Here is a 17,290-nt window from a genome sequence, read left to right on the forward strand (position 1 = left end):
TCTTTTGTATCCCTTATTCCTTTTTTCGAATTTATTGTTGCAGTTTATACATGTGTCACTATCGTCCATTGTAATTATCTCCCTTTAAATCCTAAAAGGGACCTGGTAACCGACCCATAACTGATCGAAATTGTAAACTGCTTACAAATTAACTTTTTACAACAAACTTACTAAATTTCACTTGTTCAAGATGAAAATACCAATCAATGCGACAAGCTTTCAACTATAAATCGGTTCAAAACACAAATGTTTCTGCGAAAATGTGGAAATTTATTGTCAAACTAAAAGATTGTAACGTTAACAAATAAACCGGAAGTATGTTTTGTAGAGTAACGGCCCCTGAAATCAAAGGAAAAGGAATCACGTGGTACAAACTCCGAGATCATGTTTGATTAAAAAATGGCCGACGAAAAGGCGGAGCTTAGCTGAAAAGAAATATTTTGATGTATTCTGTACAATTCAGCTTTCCTTTTTGTGATTTCAACTTTTTCCCTAATAAAGCTTAATCTCTATAGCATTTTGCTTGATCTCTGTTTCTTTTTTTCTTACTTGGGATTTTTTGACGGGAACATGTGGGTGGTTGTGGAATTTCTATTTGAGCTGGTGATGCTGGTAGAGTTTTCGAGGTCTTTTTTTCGTTGTCTTTCTTTATTCTTTGATAACCTCCATCGCCTTCTTTTACTTCACTTTGATTTTTCAGTTTATAGGTTTACCCATACCAATTTCTTTGTAGTCATGATACCGCTTTCTTTCCTTTGCCCTGAAGGCTTCTAATCTGTCTGGGTCTCCTTTTAATTTGTCCCTAAAACGTTGTTGTCTTTCTTTCACTATTAGACCCATTTTACCTTTCGTAGATAGTTTGTATTACAGCTGGAATGATAAAGAATAAAAATTACAGATTTTTGCGAGAAAGATGAATTTACTATTTGACATTGGTTTTTGTTTCTTATCATTTACAAGTCTTGAATGTGTTTAATGATTTTTTTTTTAAATTTTATTCAGAGTTTAGTATAACGTTCATTGTTGTTCTTCGTTTGACCAAAGGATGAAACTTAATGAAAAAAGATGAAAACGAATATACCTCAAAGGTTGTTGATGGAGAGGCGTTATAACACCTTGCATCAATAAAATCATTGGTAGGTACCACACACTTGATGTGGTACAGCTTTCAGGCCTTGAGATGGTAACCACCAATAATGTCTGCCACTCCATTCCAGGCCGTCAACTTGGCTGTACGGCCACTATACTTATGTCGTTTTCTCTCCTCTTGGAACCATTGCTTATCTGTATTTCACCTATCTACAATTCATGAATATTAAAGTCTACCTAGTTGGAATCAACTGTCCATCTCCATTCAATTGCAAAAGGTTATTATAGTATCAGATGAAAAAAAATGTAAATACTTTTTACGGTTTCTTAATTTTGAAAAAAATGTATAACATTGAAACTAAAAGGGTCGTTATCACTTTATAATCACAGCGAACATGTAAAAGATTGGGATTTAATTTTGTAACTACTAGCAAAAATTGTCATATGTATATATATATATATATACACACTCAAAACACAGGGAAATTCTCGAGAGAAAAAACGAAAAATCAAAGCTGTGGTTAAAATGTTATTTTGCAGAGGAGGCGTTTCAAACAAGAGATATGTTGCGTAGAAGAATACTATTGTAAAACTGAGAGAATATAAAGTTTAAGACCCCAAAAATCTTTCTCTGGATTGAACAATATATGTACATGTATGTTTGTTACTATCTTATTCGTATTATAACATATTTGGCTAACATGTGATTAAAAGATGTTATTTTCTGTGGATATTACTCTGAAAAAGTCGGTTTATATTGCGACATAAGTAAAGACATGTCGACTTTTAATACATACACTTGTAATGCCAGCTTTCGTCGATTTTATCGATGGACGCTGCTTACGGAATCCGCCATTGATGAATATATAATGAGGTAATTGCGGAGTTACCTACCCCTGACAAAAAATCCTCGAAATTGCCTTAACATCACTGCGTAAAATATGTTACTTTCTGTGAATATTACTCTGAAATAGTCGGTTTTGTATTGCGACTTAAGTAAAGAAATATCGACTTTTAATACACACTCTTGTAACGCCAACTTTCCCCAAAGAAATTCGGACCTCGTTGAATATTGATGTCGCTTGGTTCAATGTAAACACTGGGGGATTGAGAAATTGTTCTTTCAAACCCATCCCAGTTTGGTTGAGGAGACCACTTGTTTTCATTATCTGAAATGAAGAATTCGTGATGCAGTTGGTTACTACTAGTATTTCATGGATATTGAAATTAATGTTATACTAGTTTATCAAACAAATAAGTACAAACAATGTAAAAGAGATGTGTAATTTAGATAAATTAATATTTGGATATTTTAATTTGAACACTGCCTAGTATTTTGCTTCAAAATCTGCAAGACTTCAATAATTATATCTTTGATTGCATACAAGGGTAGACCTTACTTTCTATGACATAAATATATTGAGGGTATATTATATGGCCTTCAAAATACCATTTTGATCCCCAACATCACTGTCGAAATCTAGATCTGGTGTACAAAAAAAAATAATGACACCTTGTTTTTGTTGCATAACATCTTGGTCACAAGTTCATTGTTTTCAGTTTAGTATTAAATTTCTATTAAGATGCATTTTGTTACATCTCGTGATCAGTTGTTGATGTTGAAACAATAAAGCATCAGCTTAAAACACATCATAGTAGCCCTTACTGAAAATAATCTTTACGCCGGAGATTGTCACAGGCCGTCTGACTTCCTGTGTTAGATTATAGTTTTATATCAAATTTGAGCTGTGCAACAACATAACATCAATATCAAGCACATGCTTTTTACAGCACTTACCAAATCTTGAAATTCATAATCTTTCAGAGTGTGATAATCTGAATGACTGTGATTTTCATGTAGTATCGCAGTTTCAACTTCAAAGCTGATACCTCTCATTTAATAAAGAAAAACCGAAGACAATTTAAGATGTTGTTTCGTGTATACCACAATTACAAATTTATGATATATGTAGTATATTATTGATTTTTTTAAATTTTGTTGTCTAGAGACTCAGGTATATAAGTAATAATATATTATATACAATGTTGATTTAGATAGTTAAATATCCAGTGGAATAAGGCACTTAAAAGAGGGACAAATAAAGGCAACAGTAGTATACCGCTGTTCAAAACTCATATATCCATGGACAAAAAACAAAATCGGGGTAACAAACTAAAACTCAGGGAAACGCATTAAATATAAGAGTAGAACAACGACACAACATTAAATTGTAACACACACATAAACGGACTTATCATTAGACAAAATCCTATGCGAGTAACAAATATCACATCAAAACCAAATACATGAATTTAAGATAGATAAGTACCATGACACGTGAATTCACTCTCCAAAATAAGAGAAAACAAACAACACAACGTTAAAATGTAACACCCACAGAAACGAACCATAATATAACAATGGCCATATTCTTGACTTGGTACAGGACATTTTAAAGGAAAAAATTGCGGGTTGAACCTTGTTTCGTGGCATGCCAAACCTCCCTCTTTTAATACAAAAGATACCAGAGGGACAGTCAAACTCGTAAATCGAAAATAAACTGACAAAGCCTGCATACAAATGAAAAAGACATAATAGACACATATAGAACACATGACACAACATAGAAAACTAAAGATTAGCAACAAGAAACCAGACTATAACCTAGGGGTGATCGCAGGTGCTCCGGAAGCATAAGCAGATCCTGCTCCACATGTGGCAGCCGTCGTGTTGCTTATGTTAAAAATTCTAATTCAGAAGGGCACATTTATGAAAGGGAAATTAAACGTTGTGTTAAATAGAGGCAAAAGTAGTATACCACTGCTCGAAACTCGTAAATCGATAGAAGAAAAAACAAATCCGGGTTACAAATTAAAACTGAGGGAAACCCATTAAATATAAGAGCAGAACAACGGCACAACATTAAAATGTAACACACACAGAAACCAACTAAGCATTAGACAAAATCCGATGAGAAAAACAAATATAACATCAAAAATAAATACATGAATTTGGAATAGAAAGATACCGTGACACGTCTTGTAGTAGTGTAAATTCACTCAAATATAAAAGGAAACAAACGACACAAAATGAAAATGTAACACACACAGAAGCGAACTATACGTTAACAATGGCCATATGCCTGAGTTGGTACATTGTACAGGACATTTTTTTTAAGAAAAAATAACATCAAATAAATTTTCATTAATGGTTTTGGGCAATGTTCACTATGTATCAGGGAAAGTTAAAGAGAATTGAAACATTTTTGATATTTCTCTTATCAAAGAAATATCAGAAGTACAGCAATTGAACATAATTTTAAATAACTAATATACTACATCTATCGTATACCAAGCAAAAAAGTCCTTATCATTTCAGATGAACACATTGGAAAAGCTGACGGAGAAGTCTGCATCATTCGGGTCACCAATAAAAGTTAAAATGGTAGCCAGGAGTCAGCAGATGACCTCCAAAGCTGGTTACAAATACATGACAATGTCAATGGCGGACAGTACTGGTATAAAGAAGGATGTTCTGAATGACGTTTCATTGGCTGATAAAATGGAGGATGGGGACGCAATCCTCCTAAGGAATTACACTGTCAGTAATGGCAGGGTAATGGTTAACACCAAGTCCAAAGTGTTCAATACAAGTGAGGTGATGGTGGACAGAGAAAGGCAGGCCAGAGAATTAATATACCCTCCTACACCACCGTTTGTGAATATGAAGAAAGCACTTACAATGTTTTTAATTAAATATGGTCTGATATTACAATCTACTCTGTGTGCATCCCACTTCATATAACACCTTGCTATCAACTGCACGGATTCAGGTGTTCCTTCAGAATTATCTTCATTTTTATGTTTGTTATCTTTTTCTCAATAATTTCTTTCAAAACCTCTATAGAAAATTGTCTGATAAAACACGATATAAAAAGTTGAATGAATCTTTTGAAACCGTCAACAATACATTCTGCATCATCTAAAACTGACTGAAATGACGATAGAAAAGACACGTCCATTCTATTTTCGTTAAAACTTCTAAATAGTGTCTCTCTCACCCGTCCATTTAAATGTGATTTTACTGAAGTCGCCTTGATGAACTCTGCAAGACATGTCTTTAAGGATTGGAGATAATACCGTTATAATGTTACTGTTTCCTGCAACACATTTAGCTGCTGCCATAACTTGGTTTCCATATGCTGAACCTTCTATAGATACATGTTCATTATTTTGCATTTCCTGGAGAGTATGCTGAATAACAGTTGACATATTTTCCCACACTTCCTCTGACGATATATCTGCATGTAAATGTTTAACTCCTGTTAAAAAATAATGAATAACATTTGTCAATTACAGCTTTATATACAAATATAAAAACGCATAACATTTTATAGCACAAAAGTTGAACAACATCAGCCAGTCACAGGACAAAAATCACTGTTAGACCAATACACAACATAAAACTAAAACAGAATTCTTTTTTTTCTGAACGTACGTCATAATTAATTTTGAACATACAGGGAGAATGCTAGAACAATGCCTTATTATTACATAAAGTAGTTGCAGTTTGTGAAAATATCATGCCACGGATAAATGAAAATAAAACAAATATTTATTAAGAAAGACGGAGAAGATATTTCCTGGCAGTAATAATAAAAGGCATACTATATTTACAAGTACATGTACACTAGTGTATTTCATTAAATAATATAAAAAATAACGTTTAAAAGTTGTTCTCATGATTTTAGAAAACAAAAATAATAACTTTAGATACTGCAAGGCTGGATTATTTTTTTTTATTGATTTATTGACAAAGTTTGGGTCAATCCTGTCATTTTCGGCATTAAATTAAGATTCTAGCATTTCCTTTAATTGTGTACAATCAGGTTCATCAGCTCATTGACATTTATCTACGACTTCCCACTTTTCCACTTCACTTACAAGACAATTATCACTTTCACACTCTTTTTCACATACTTCAGCAGTTATGCCTAAGCATTGAATCTAAATCAACTTTTGTCTCAAAATACTGGCTTAGAAATGTTCTTCTGCATGTTTTTAGGAGGCAGAATCCTCTCACTTCTGGTTGTACAATGGTGTTGGTGGCAATATCACTCATATTGCAATGCATATATGCACTGCTTTGTCAACCATTTCTACCAGCTCTACCTCCCCAAGGGTGACTGGGGTATAGAAATATGGTCATTTCGTCTTCTCCCGACCGGCAGTAAAACGCTTGCCGAAGTGGGACGTCCGTTTGGCTGTGCGGGATGTATCAAGTTCGCAGTCACGTCCGGTCAGAAGAAGGACGTTAAATCCGATGCCTCGTGTAAAGAGAGTGCCATGCTCTTTGCACGTTTAAACCCATTGCAACAACTTTTTGAGGGGTCCGTAGGTGGCCTGTTGAATGGCAAATATTCTGTCCCTATCAAGAAACTCATTTAAAAGAAAGTGACAATGTATCTTTAAAGGATACAACATGTATAGCACATTTTGTAAAGTAGATGAACTTGCTGCAGGCGGATCATCCATTTTTGTGAAGGACAACGTCATTCAAAGCACAGTCCAACTCACCACTGATCTGCAAGCAGTTGCAATTCGTTTATCAGTAGACAAAACAATTACATTATGTTCGATATATATTCCACCCAATTTAATTGTAGATAAAGCAAAACTCAAAAACCTCACTGATCAATTACCCTCACCATTTATACTTATGGGCGACTTCAATGCTCACAATCCATTATGGGGTAGCAAGACTCATAATGCCAAAGGTAAGATCATTGAGGACTTTGTCTCTCAAGAAGGATTTATGCATTTTTAATGATGGATCTAATACGTATCTTCATCCTGGAAACGGGTCTTATTCTTCAATTCTGGTCCTTGTTTGAGAATCTCTGTCAAGCAGAACTTCAGTCAAAGATGTTTGAGACTGCACAAGATCCAATTTTAACTTTTAATACAGTTTTAACGTCAATTGCTGACAGAACTATTCCTAAGACCTCGGCAAATCCTAGACATCCCAGGAAACCATGGTTTGATATCGCTTGTGATCAAGCCATAGGTGAGCGTAAAAAATCTGAAAGACGGTTTAGTCAACAACCAACGACGGAAAACTTGAGTAATTTCCGTATTTTTCGCGCTAAGGCACGGCGGACTTGTAGGTAAATAAAATAAAAGGTAAAAATTCTAAAGCCACTGTAAAACATTTGAAAGACGGCAATGATTTATTAACATCTGTAAAGGATATTGCCAACAAGCTTGGTGAAACTTTTGCGAAATCTTCTTCTTGTAACAACTACAGAGAAGACTTTAAAAAAGTTAAAAAACAAAAAGAAAAAATTAAATTAAACTTTAAATCAAAAAATGGTGAAAATTATAATAAACTATTTACTCTTGAAGAACTTAAAACATCTCTGTGAAAACCCCATGATACAGCTTGTGGGCCTGATAATTTTCACTACCAACTCTTGAAACACTTGCCAGATTCCTCACTAGACGCTCTCTTGCAGCTCATGAATAACATCTGGGAATCTGGTGATATACCATCAATCTGGAGGCTTGCAACCGTCGTGCCTATTCCAAAACAAAGTAAAGATCATACGGATCCTATTAATTATCGACCAATTGCTCTTACCAGTTGTGTCATTATAACACTCGAACGGATGGTCAATGATCGCCTTGTTTGGTTCCTTGAATCCAATAAGCTATTAGCCAATATCCAGTGTGGATTCCGACAGGGCCGCAGTACTCTTGATCATCTTTTTCGATTCGAACCATTTGTCCGTAATGGTTTTGCGAAAAATGAACATGTAGTGTCGGTCTTTTTCGACCTTGAGAAGGCCTATGATACTGCATGGGAATATGGTATTTTAAAAGATCTATTTGATATGGGGTTGAAAGGCAATATGCCTAATTTTATTTCTAATTTTCTCTCGAACAGACAATTTAATGTTAGAGTTAATTCGACCATGTCTGATCTGTATGAGCAAAAGATGGGTGTCCCTCAGGGCAGTATTTTATCTGTTACATTATTTAGTCTTAAAATCAACAGCCTTGTTGAAGTTTTAAAAAGTAATATTGAAGGTTCATTGTACGTTGATGATTTTTATGCCCCACCTACGATAGTAGCGGGGCATTATGTTTTCTGGTCTGTGCCTCCGTTCGTTCGTCCTGCTTCAGGTTAAAGTTTTTGGTCAAGGTAGTTTTTGATGAAGTTGAAGTCCAATCAAATTGAAACTTAGTACACATGTTCCCTATGATATGATCTTTCTAATTTTAATGTCAAATTATATTATTGACCCTAATTTCATGGTCCACTGAACAAAGAAAAAGATAGTGTGAAGCTCATGTTAAAGTTTTTGGTCAAGGTAGGGGCTATGGGTTTTGTAACAACGTGCGTTAACCAATCAAAATCCTAGATATATACTAAGCCGGGGATAAGCAGATTTAGACTTATTTATGTCTGAGCTCTGAATAGTTTATAGGACAGCAAGTTTATACTTATCAAAATGAATGCTTACAATTTTGTTTTTCTTTATTAAAAGTTTTTTTTTTTAACAAATGAAATAAAAATTAGAAATTTAATTCAAAATGTAAATTCAACAAATGAAATAAAATTTAGAAATTTAATTCAAAATGTAAATTCAACAATGAAATAAGTTTAAAATCGGTTAACAAGTCTTTGTCTGATGGTCTGTGCATCACAGTTGTGATTTGCAGGCATGTCAATATGATGTTCAATCTCAACTTCATTCCCTCAATCTTCAATATTCAAAAGTGGCACTCATTGTGCAGTTTAAAGCAACTACTTATTATTTTGACAGATTTGGGTAGCTTGTACGGCAAATGTCCACCAGTTTTATGCAAACACCTGTTAATAATATTAATCATTTAAAACATAACTATTTGATTATTTTATTCATATTTTTATATTAAAATAAAGGATCTAAAATTTGGATACTATAGATATAAGATAAATTTCTTGCAAAATCATTTCAAAACATAAATGGATGAAATTAATAAGTTAACCTTTATACAAACATGTTTTAAAAGATGCAGTTGTGTAATTGTAATTTAATTTAAGGAGTGAACTGATTTCTGTCAAAATATTTCCAAATATGAACAAGTCAGTTTGTCACTATGATAACAAAAAAATGAAGAAAAAGGTAACTGAAATATTGTTGATATTCTATTATAATTTAATTTTGGATGTAACACGTCTTCTGATTGGCTGACGTTATTTTGTTATGAGCCCATAGACATAATTTAGTCATGTGACGGTAACGTCATCAACGTTTTTTCATGGTTTTCTACGGTTTAAAATAGAATTTAGATTTAAGTTATAAGAAATGACTGTAATATTTGTTCTGTCTATTTGAAATAACATAAAAAATGTGGTGCACACTTAAATTATAACCCGCTACGCTAAGCGCGTTATTCAGTGGGCACCAAATTTTTTATGTTATTTCTTCATAGACAGAAAAAATATTACAGTCATTCCTTAAGTGTATATACCATGCTATTATTCATATTTTCTATATAAAAAAGTGGATTTGCTTAGAATTATAGTGTATATTATGTTGGTAAGATTTGACATGATTGTATTCTATTTTACACATTATTTTCTTTACATAACATGGTCTGCAACCGATCAATGTTTCGTTTTATTAAAAAATACAGCTAAATTATTTTTCTCACCTAAACCTTGACTTTAACACACCAAAAGATCTTTCAATCACATTTCTTGTCTTGCAGTGAGCATTGTTAAATCTCACTTCTTAATCATTTGCTGTATGCAGATGTGGTGTCATCAGCCATTTCTTTAGCGGGTAATTGGAGTCTCCTTGCAACCAACTGTTAGGTATCTGATCCATGTATACTGGCACACTTGAATTGGTTAACATGAACGAGTCATGGGTGCTCCCTGGCCATCTCAAAACTACATTTGAAAATCTTAAAAAAAATCAAAATTGGTTGATTTTTTTTTTATAATTTATGTTTAAAACATAAATTTGTGTCAAATTAATTCAATTTTATAAAAAGAAACATTGATATAGTTACAAGATTTTGTAGTGTTATGCATTGATCTAAAATTTTGTTGTCCTTTGTCATGTTGGTAATATACTTAAAAAGAAATATATGAACAAATTTGTAAAAAAATGTAATTACTAATGGACTAAGTATTAATAAATTGAGATCCTTCCTTATTTTGTGTGAGCTATTTAATGTATTTCCCATTTCAGTGATTTGAAATAGATTTTACTGTTTTCAGAGGTCGGACAAGTAAAAACTGTATCAAGCTTGTCCGTCGGGACAAGTACATTATTATTCTGCAGAAAATAAATTTAATTCAACTTTGATGAACAAAGTAATTATAAACAGAAAACAAGAAAACAAATATTAATTTGACATGTTTCTGTATTCTGTTTATTCAAATGCAAAGCCTTTTCCTTCAACATGTTTACTTGCAATCGATAATTTTTAACTGGTTCTTTGTCAGGTACTTTTTAACAGGTAAAACTAAAAGGTATACTATTCTCGGAAACCAGTCTTACTAATCCGAATCAGTGATGCGCTTTGTAGATAAGGTAACTTTACAGGACAGTTCGTCACCTCGGAAGATTCAGCATCAAGTTTAAAAGACAGTTTGGCACCGTAGAGACATATTTAGTAGACATGATTGATAGACAGTTTGACAAGGCAGGAGACATTTCGGAACCAAGACAAAACAGTACCTCATTTTGCTACCTTATTCTGTTCCTTATAATAAATACCATACTGGTAATTTTTTTATTTACCATAAAATTCACAAAATCATATTTGATCATAAGTAGAAAAAAACAATACTTGCATTATGGTGACCTGTAGTTGTTAATTTCTGTGTCATTTGGTCTCTTGCAGAGAGTTGTCTCATCGGCAATCAGACCTTATGATGGCTTATCTTCTTATTTTTATTGATTGCATTTGAATAAGCTTTTTTCAACTTTAAAAAAAAACAGGATACAAACCCAATGAGTGTATATTGGCCTTTCAGATGGTGCCTCATGTTTAGAGTATGATGAGACTGGCATTGATGAATAACCTAATTCCTGTGACATGACTAGTTTCGCAGTTGTACTTGACTCATATTTTTGAAAAGTATTTCAAAAGAAATAAATCAAATTCTGTTATATCTTTTAAATTCGTTTTGCTCCTTTAATCAACTAAAAATGTGAAAAGTTTATTTTAAATAGAATTTTTTGGACAAGTAGCAATTTCATTAGGACAAGGAAATTTTGGTTTGTACTTGTCCTACATGACAAGTTGGAAAAAAAGTTATTGTAGAGGCCTGAAGTTCAAGAAAAATGCACGGATGCAAGTTGTTGAAGGCCGTACGGTGGCCTATAGTTGTTAATGTCTGTGTAATGTTGGTCTTTTGTTGATAGTTGTCTCATTGGCAATCATACCACATCTTCTTTTTTATATTAGGTAGTGAATGTCTTCAGTTGTGTCCCTTTATAACGTTATAGGCATAAAGGGGCATTATATGTCTTCAAAGGACACATTCCTAATGTATTTGGTACATGTTTTTGTATAATTCTATAATTATAAAGAGAGACGAAAGATACAATACAGGAAAAATTTAGTTATAAATACAAAATGAAAATGCCATGAGAAATACTAAAACATCCTGAGGGCAAGCAATGGTATACATAACACAACTCAGAAAACCAGAAACAGCAAAACAAGTTGCAAAAACCTCGTACTTAAAAGGGAGTGTCGCTTAAAACACATGCTTTGTTCTCATGCTAGAGGTTAATCTTAGTCTGATGCTTTATGAATGGCGTTATTATTAACCTATTGTGCTGATATTGGAATGACTAAGATCGATGGTACAAAATGTGTCCTAGTGGGATGCTTAAGGAATGGTCAAGTGTGATGCCACAATAATTTCTCAGTGGGATGCATTAGGAATGGCTTAGTGCGATGCTACAATAATGTCTCGGTGTGGGATGACTTAATGGTAAAATATAGATTTTGGCTTATAACTTTGAAACAGGAGCATTCAGAGCAAATCTGACATGGGTTAAAATTGTTTATCAAGTCAAGATCTATCCCTAAATAATTTATCCATGAACGCGACATGGACTTTGCCCATTGTTGAAGCCCGCACGATGGCCTATAATTAATAATGTGTGTGCCATTGTGTCTATTGTGGATACTTGATTCATTAACAACTTTAGTACTTTACCACCTCTTCTTTTTTTAAATTTATTGTGTTGCTATAGGAATAACCTACTTAGATGGTATCGTAATGACTTAATGTAATGCTATAAGAACGTCCTACATGGATGGATCCAGCAATTTTAAAAAGAAGGTTCCAAACCCAGAGTAAAAAGGGGGGACTTCCAACTATATGCTCCTAATTAAATGCATTGATCTTCCAAAAAAAGGGGGGTTCCAACACCCGCCAATGTTCTTGTGGGTTTCTATAAGAATGACTTAATGTGATACTATAGGATTAGCGTGTTGTGCTCATATAAGAATTTATTCCTAGACGGATGTTAAACGAACAGTGGCGGATCCAGAGGGGGGTTCCGGGGGTTCCCCCTTTTTTTGTCCGATCAATGCATTTGAATGGGGACATATAGTTAGAACCTCCCCTTTATGCTGGGTTGGGAACCCTCTCTGACGAATGTCCCTTTTTGGCAGTGATGCAATATAGTGTCCTAGTGTAATGCTTTACGAATGTACTAAATAGACTTAGTGATGCTATAGAAATTACTTATTGTTATGATATAACTATTGCTTCTGTGTTTTCGTGTTAAAATGGGTTTGCTGCTTATGTTGAAAGACAATTCATTTTGTCTGTCAGCTGGTACCAGTGGCGGATCCAGAAATGTTCATAAGTGGGGCCCACTGGTTGCCTAAGAGTGGGCCCGATTTCGTCACGCGTCAGTGATTCCCTATATAAGCAATCAAATTTTCTTTTCTCATAAGGGGGGGGGGGGGGGGCTGCCACCCCTAAAAATACGCCTCTTGGTACAGTAATTCTACGTTAGGAACAGATCCGAAGGGAAATCCATCATCAAAATTGAGTATGTTTGTTTCATAATTCTTCACGTACATCACGTCACAATTTTTGTATGCACCATTAATTATGCCCCATTTGGGTCATTATTTTTTCTGGTTTAATCGTTCGTCATCTGTCCCGCTTTAGGTTACAGTTTTTGGTCAAGGTCGTTTTTGATGCAATTGTCGTCCAATCAACTCGAAACTTATAATAATCTTACAAATTTAAATGTCAATTGAACGGTCCGTTAAACAAAGAAAATGAAAGTGTTCAACGGGGGTTGTAAGCCATTATCCCGACAGTCCATAGGTCCGACAGCCCCTTGGTCCGACAACCCATAAGTCCGATAACCCACTATTCCGAAAACCCTTTGCTCCGACCATGGAAGTATTATATATGTCAATATAATACTTCCATGTTCCGACAATCAGATATACCAACTCTGACTATAAAAAAGATTGTAATTCAGTACGACATTAGGAACATATCCGATATCATAGATCAGTGAAACTAGTATCCTTAACGACCCAACAAACTCATGATACACTAATAGACTGTATTAAAATACCTTTTTACTTAGTGGAATGCTATATGAAAATGTAGAGTTATTCATTTTGATACCTAGTGTAATGCTATAAGAATGACATATTTTATAGGTACGAGTTGTAAAAGGTACGACTTTGTCCATCAAGGTTATTATAGGAAAGGGACATAATTTGACATAGACGTCGCTTTTGTTTGATTACACTGTTGTCATTGACATGGTGTGAGGATAATATTGTTTCATTAAAAGTATACCTGTAAAAAGGGTGGAATGGCATGGCATCTAGCAGTTGGCCTCTGGATATCTTGAGTGACAAGATCTGTCAAGGACAAAATTCCCTGACGAGGGAAACGATACCGCTCTATCAGCTCCCGATCAGTTAAAACATCTAGCGCTGTCGACCTCTCTCTGAACGTTCTTTCTTTTCTCAATCTTTCTCCTTCATTCCGTACCATCATGAACGCAGCCATTTTCTCGAAGATTGTCGTACGAGTGTTAGTTGATAATCGTAAGTTTACGATCAAACTTACGATAAAATTGTACTTACGATATTTTATGAAACGGTAAAAAACTTACGATTTGACTTACGACCGACGTACGATCTAAGATTGTCGTACGATTCTTTGTGAAACGATAGCCTGACCGTCCAACAGTAGTGTCTTCACACAACTCTTCGTCACTTACGGTTATGACACTAACGGCTTCAGTGTTGTCCTCCTGGTCATTGGCGTCCGTCTCCATATTCTCAGCTAGTTGTTCTCCTTTTGATGATTGACTATCAGATTCTATTAGTAGTTGCCCAATATTGTCATCTTGCGATTCGTTGTTGTTTACGTCTGGAATAATGTTATCTATATCAAATGTTTGTGTAGTATCACTTAATTCAAGCTATTCAATCAGGTCGAAAATGGTGTCATCCTCACAAATACCTTCGTAATAGGAAGGTTGCTGATTAGTGTCATCTCCTGTGGACTCCATTGCCATTTTTTTTATGTTACCTTATCTAAACCATGAATTTTCTGTAAATGTATGTATAAGTATTCTCGTCGTATGAGTTTTCTTTTGCACATACTACAATTCCAGTGTTGGCTCCGTTACCAAAGTCTCGTGTTTCGCAAGATGTTCAATTTTCAAGTGTTGGTCTAGACTATTTAGGACCCATTCAAGTGAAATTCGAGAGTGAAACGAGGAAACGTTGGGTATGTCTATTTACGTGTACTGTAACTAGAGCATTACACTTAGAAATGATTCATGATCTGACATCAGAAGAATTTCTATATGCGTTGCGCCGATTTATATCAACAAGAGGTACACCCTGTGCTATTGTCAGTGACAATGCGTCGCAATTCAAATTAAGTAGCAATGTTATACAGTCGGTTTGGTCACAAGAGATGCATGATGAAGATGTACGGAACTTTGCCTCTAACTCGGGTATTCGTTGGAGCTTTATTATCGAACTTTCGCCATGGATGGGAGGGTTCTACGAAAGACTTGTGGGTCTTGTGAAACGTTCTCTTCGAAAAAGAAGAAGTTACTTACTGATATACAATTACAGACTGTATTAAAAGGAGTAGAAGCAATTATCAATTCCCGACCATTAGTTTATGTAGGTGACGACATTAACTCTACAATTACCTTAACACCAAGCCATTTTCTATCGCTCAATCCAAAAGTTGGTATTTCAGAGATTGACTTTCATATTAAAGATCCAAATTACAAGAGATGAGAAAGCTCTTCGGATAAATTACTCCAGCTATGGAAGAAAGGACAACGACTCCTTAACAGTTTCTGGTCTATATGGAGAGAAGAATATCTTATTGGCTTGAGAGAAAGAATGCAGACTAAACTTAAAACAAGCAGAATTTTTCGTCCATCGTTAATTTTATGGAGGTATGAAGGTTATTTAGTATTGCCGAAAATAATTGGTGTTCTTCGTCGGATTTGATACTGAAGCAATCATCAAAGTATCTTTTCCATGATAATTCAAATTCTCTTGCAAATTCAACTCAAAAATCATTTTCAACTTCTTGATACAGTCTTTGTTCAGTCTAATGTTGCATAGGTTGGTGCAAATTTTGTTCCCATTGCTGTCCCCCGATGCTGCAAATAGTTATTGCCATTGAAATAGAAAGAATTGTTTTCCAGAATAAGTTTAGCAGAATCGAGTATAAAGTCAATAGTGAATCGATTTGATTTTGCATCTCGATGTTTTGCGATCCAATATTGTATTGCTTAAATTGTATGGACTGTTCGTATAAGGCTGGTGACATCAAAGCTTACTAAACGATCTTGAATCGGTGCTGTTTTTGACAGGTGTAAGATAATGATGATATGTGGATTTTTCAGTCCGGCTACCCTGTCTGGATATTGCGGACTACCTATTGTATGGTTCTGCTTCAGTTGACCGTTTAGCTTTAACTTTGTTTCGAGGAGTGTAGTTAGGTGTATCTGGTCGTTTCAAGATCATAAGTGCTCTTGGATCTTGGTATCTTCTCTTATATAGCTTGGTACATATTTACATAATGGTTTCACAATTATGTCTAAAAAGTTGCTAAGTCTGTTGGTGGGACACGCTGGACCAGCAATGATGGGTCTAAGATTAAGATCCGACGGGTTTCGCACTTTAATGTATTCATTTTTCTGAGAGTCCACCGGACATTGGATTTCCTTTGATTTATTAATTTTTGGAAGGCCATAAAAGTTACTCGTTTTTCTTTCAAAATTTTTCAAATAATCATTGTCCTTTTCCGTAGTTGACGTTTTGTATTTTTTCAGTACGGTTGTCATTCTTCTCTTGCCTAGATGATCTATTATGTCAGGAATTTCCGAGTAAAATGTCGAATCACTGAGTTATAACTATATTATAACTATGCTTTTGGAGTGCTGACTTTTCGCCTTTAGATAAATTGTGGTCGACTTTGTTTTGTGTAAGTGGGTAGTTGGACAAATTTTCTATATAGTCATCTAAACAATTGTTTCTTCCACTCATGAATCGTCCTCCTCACTTTCTTTATCAGCGGAATATTCAGTAAGTCTCAATCTACGACAACATTTCAATATAGTCATCTAAACACTTGTTTCTTCCGGTATTTAGAATAAAGGTAGATTTGTTTCTTACTAATGAATCGTCCTCCTCACTTTCTTTATCAGCGAAATATTCAGTTAGTCTCAATCTACGACAAAATTTCAACATGTCTGCTTTAAAACTTCATGATCCACAGTGGGAGTTGGCGATTATTTAAAACCCCTTTTAAGCAATTTCAGTTCATTGTCATTAATAAAAATACTCTGCTGGACAACTTGTAAATTTTTGGATCGATTTTTGAAAAGCAATAAAAAGACCAACACTACACAACAACGAAGAAAACATTCTTCATTTTCGCGCATTACAAAATTTAAACAGCAGTCACCATTTTTTAGTTACTTATCATTATATTTTGAATATGTAGTACATTATTAATTTAAAATACTCGCCTGATGGTCACTTTAAAAACTTTCCGATCAACAAAAGAGTGTTTGGTTGATGGGTTTTCCGATCATCACACACATGTATTTGCACATTCTATATAGACTATAAAAGGTATGTAACTGTGTTTATT

The sequence above is a fragment of the Mytilus galloprovincialis genome, chromosome 11 (genome assembly GCF_965363235.1).
Source record: "Mytilus galloprovincialis chromosome 11, xbMytGall1.hap1.1, whole genome shotgun sequence".
NCBI lineage: Eukaryota > Metazoa > Mollusca > Bivalvia > Mytilida > Mytilidae > Mytilus > Mytilus galloprovincialis.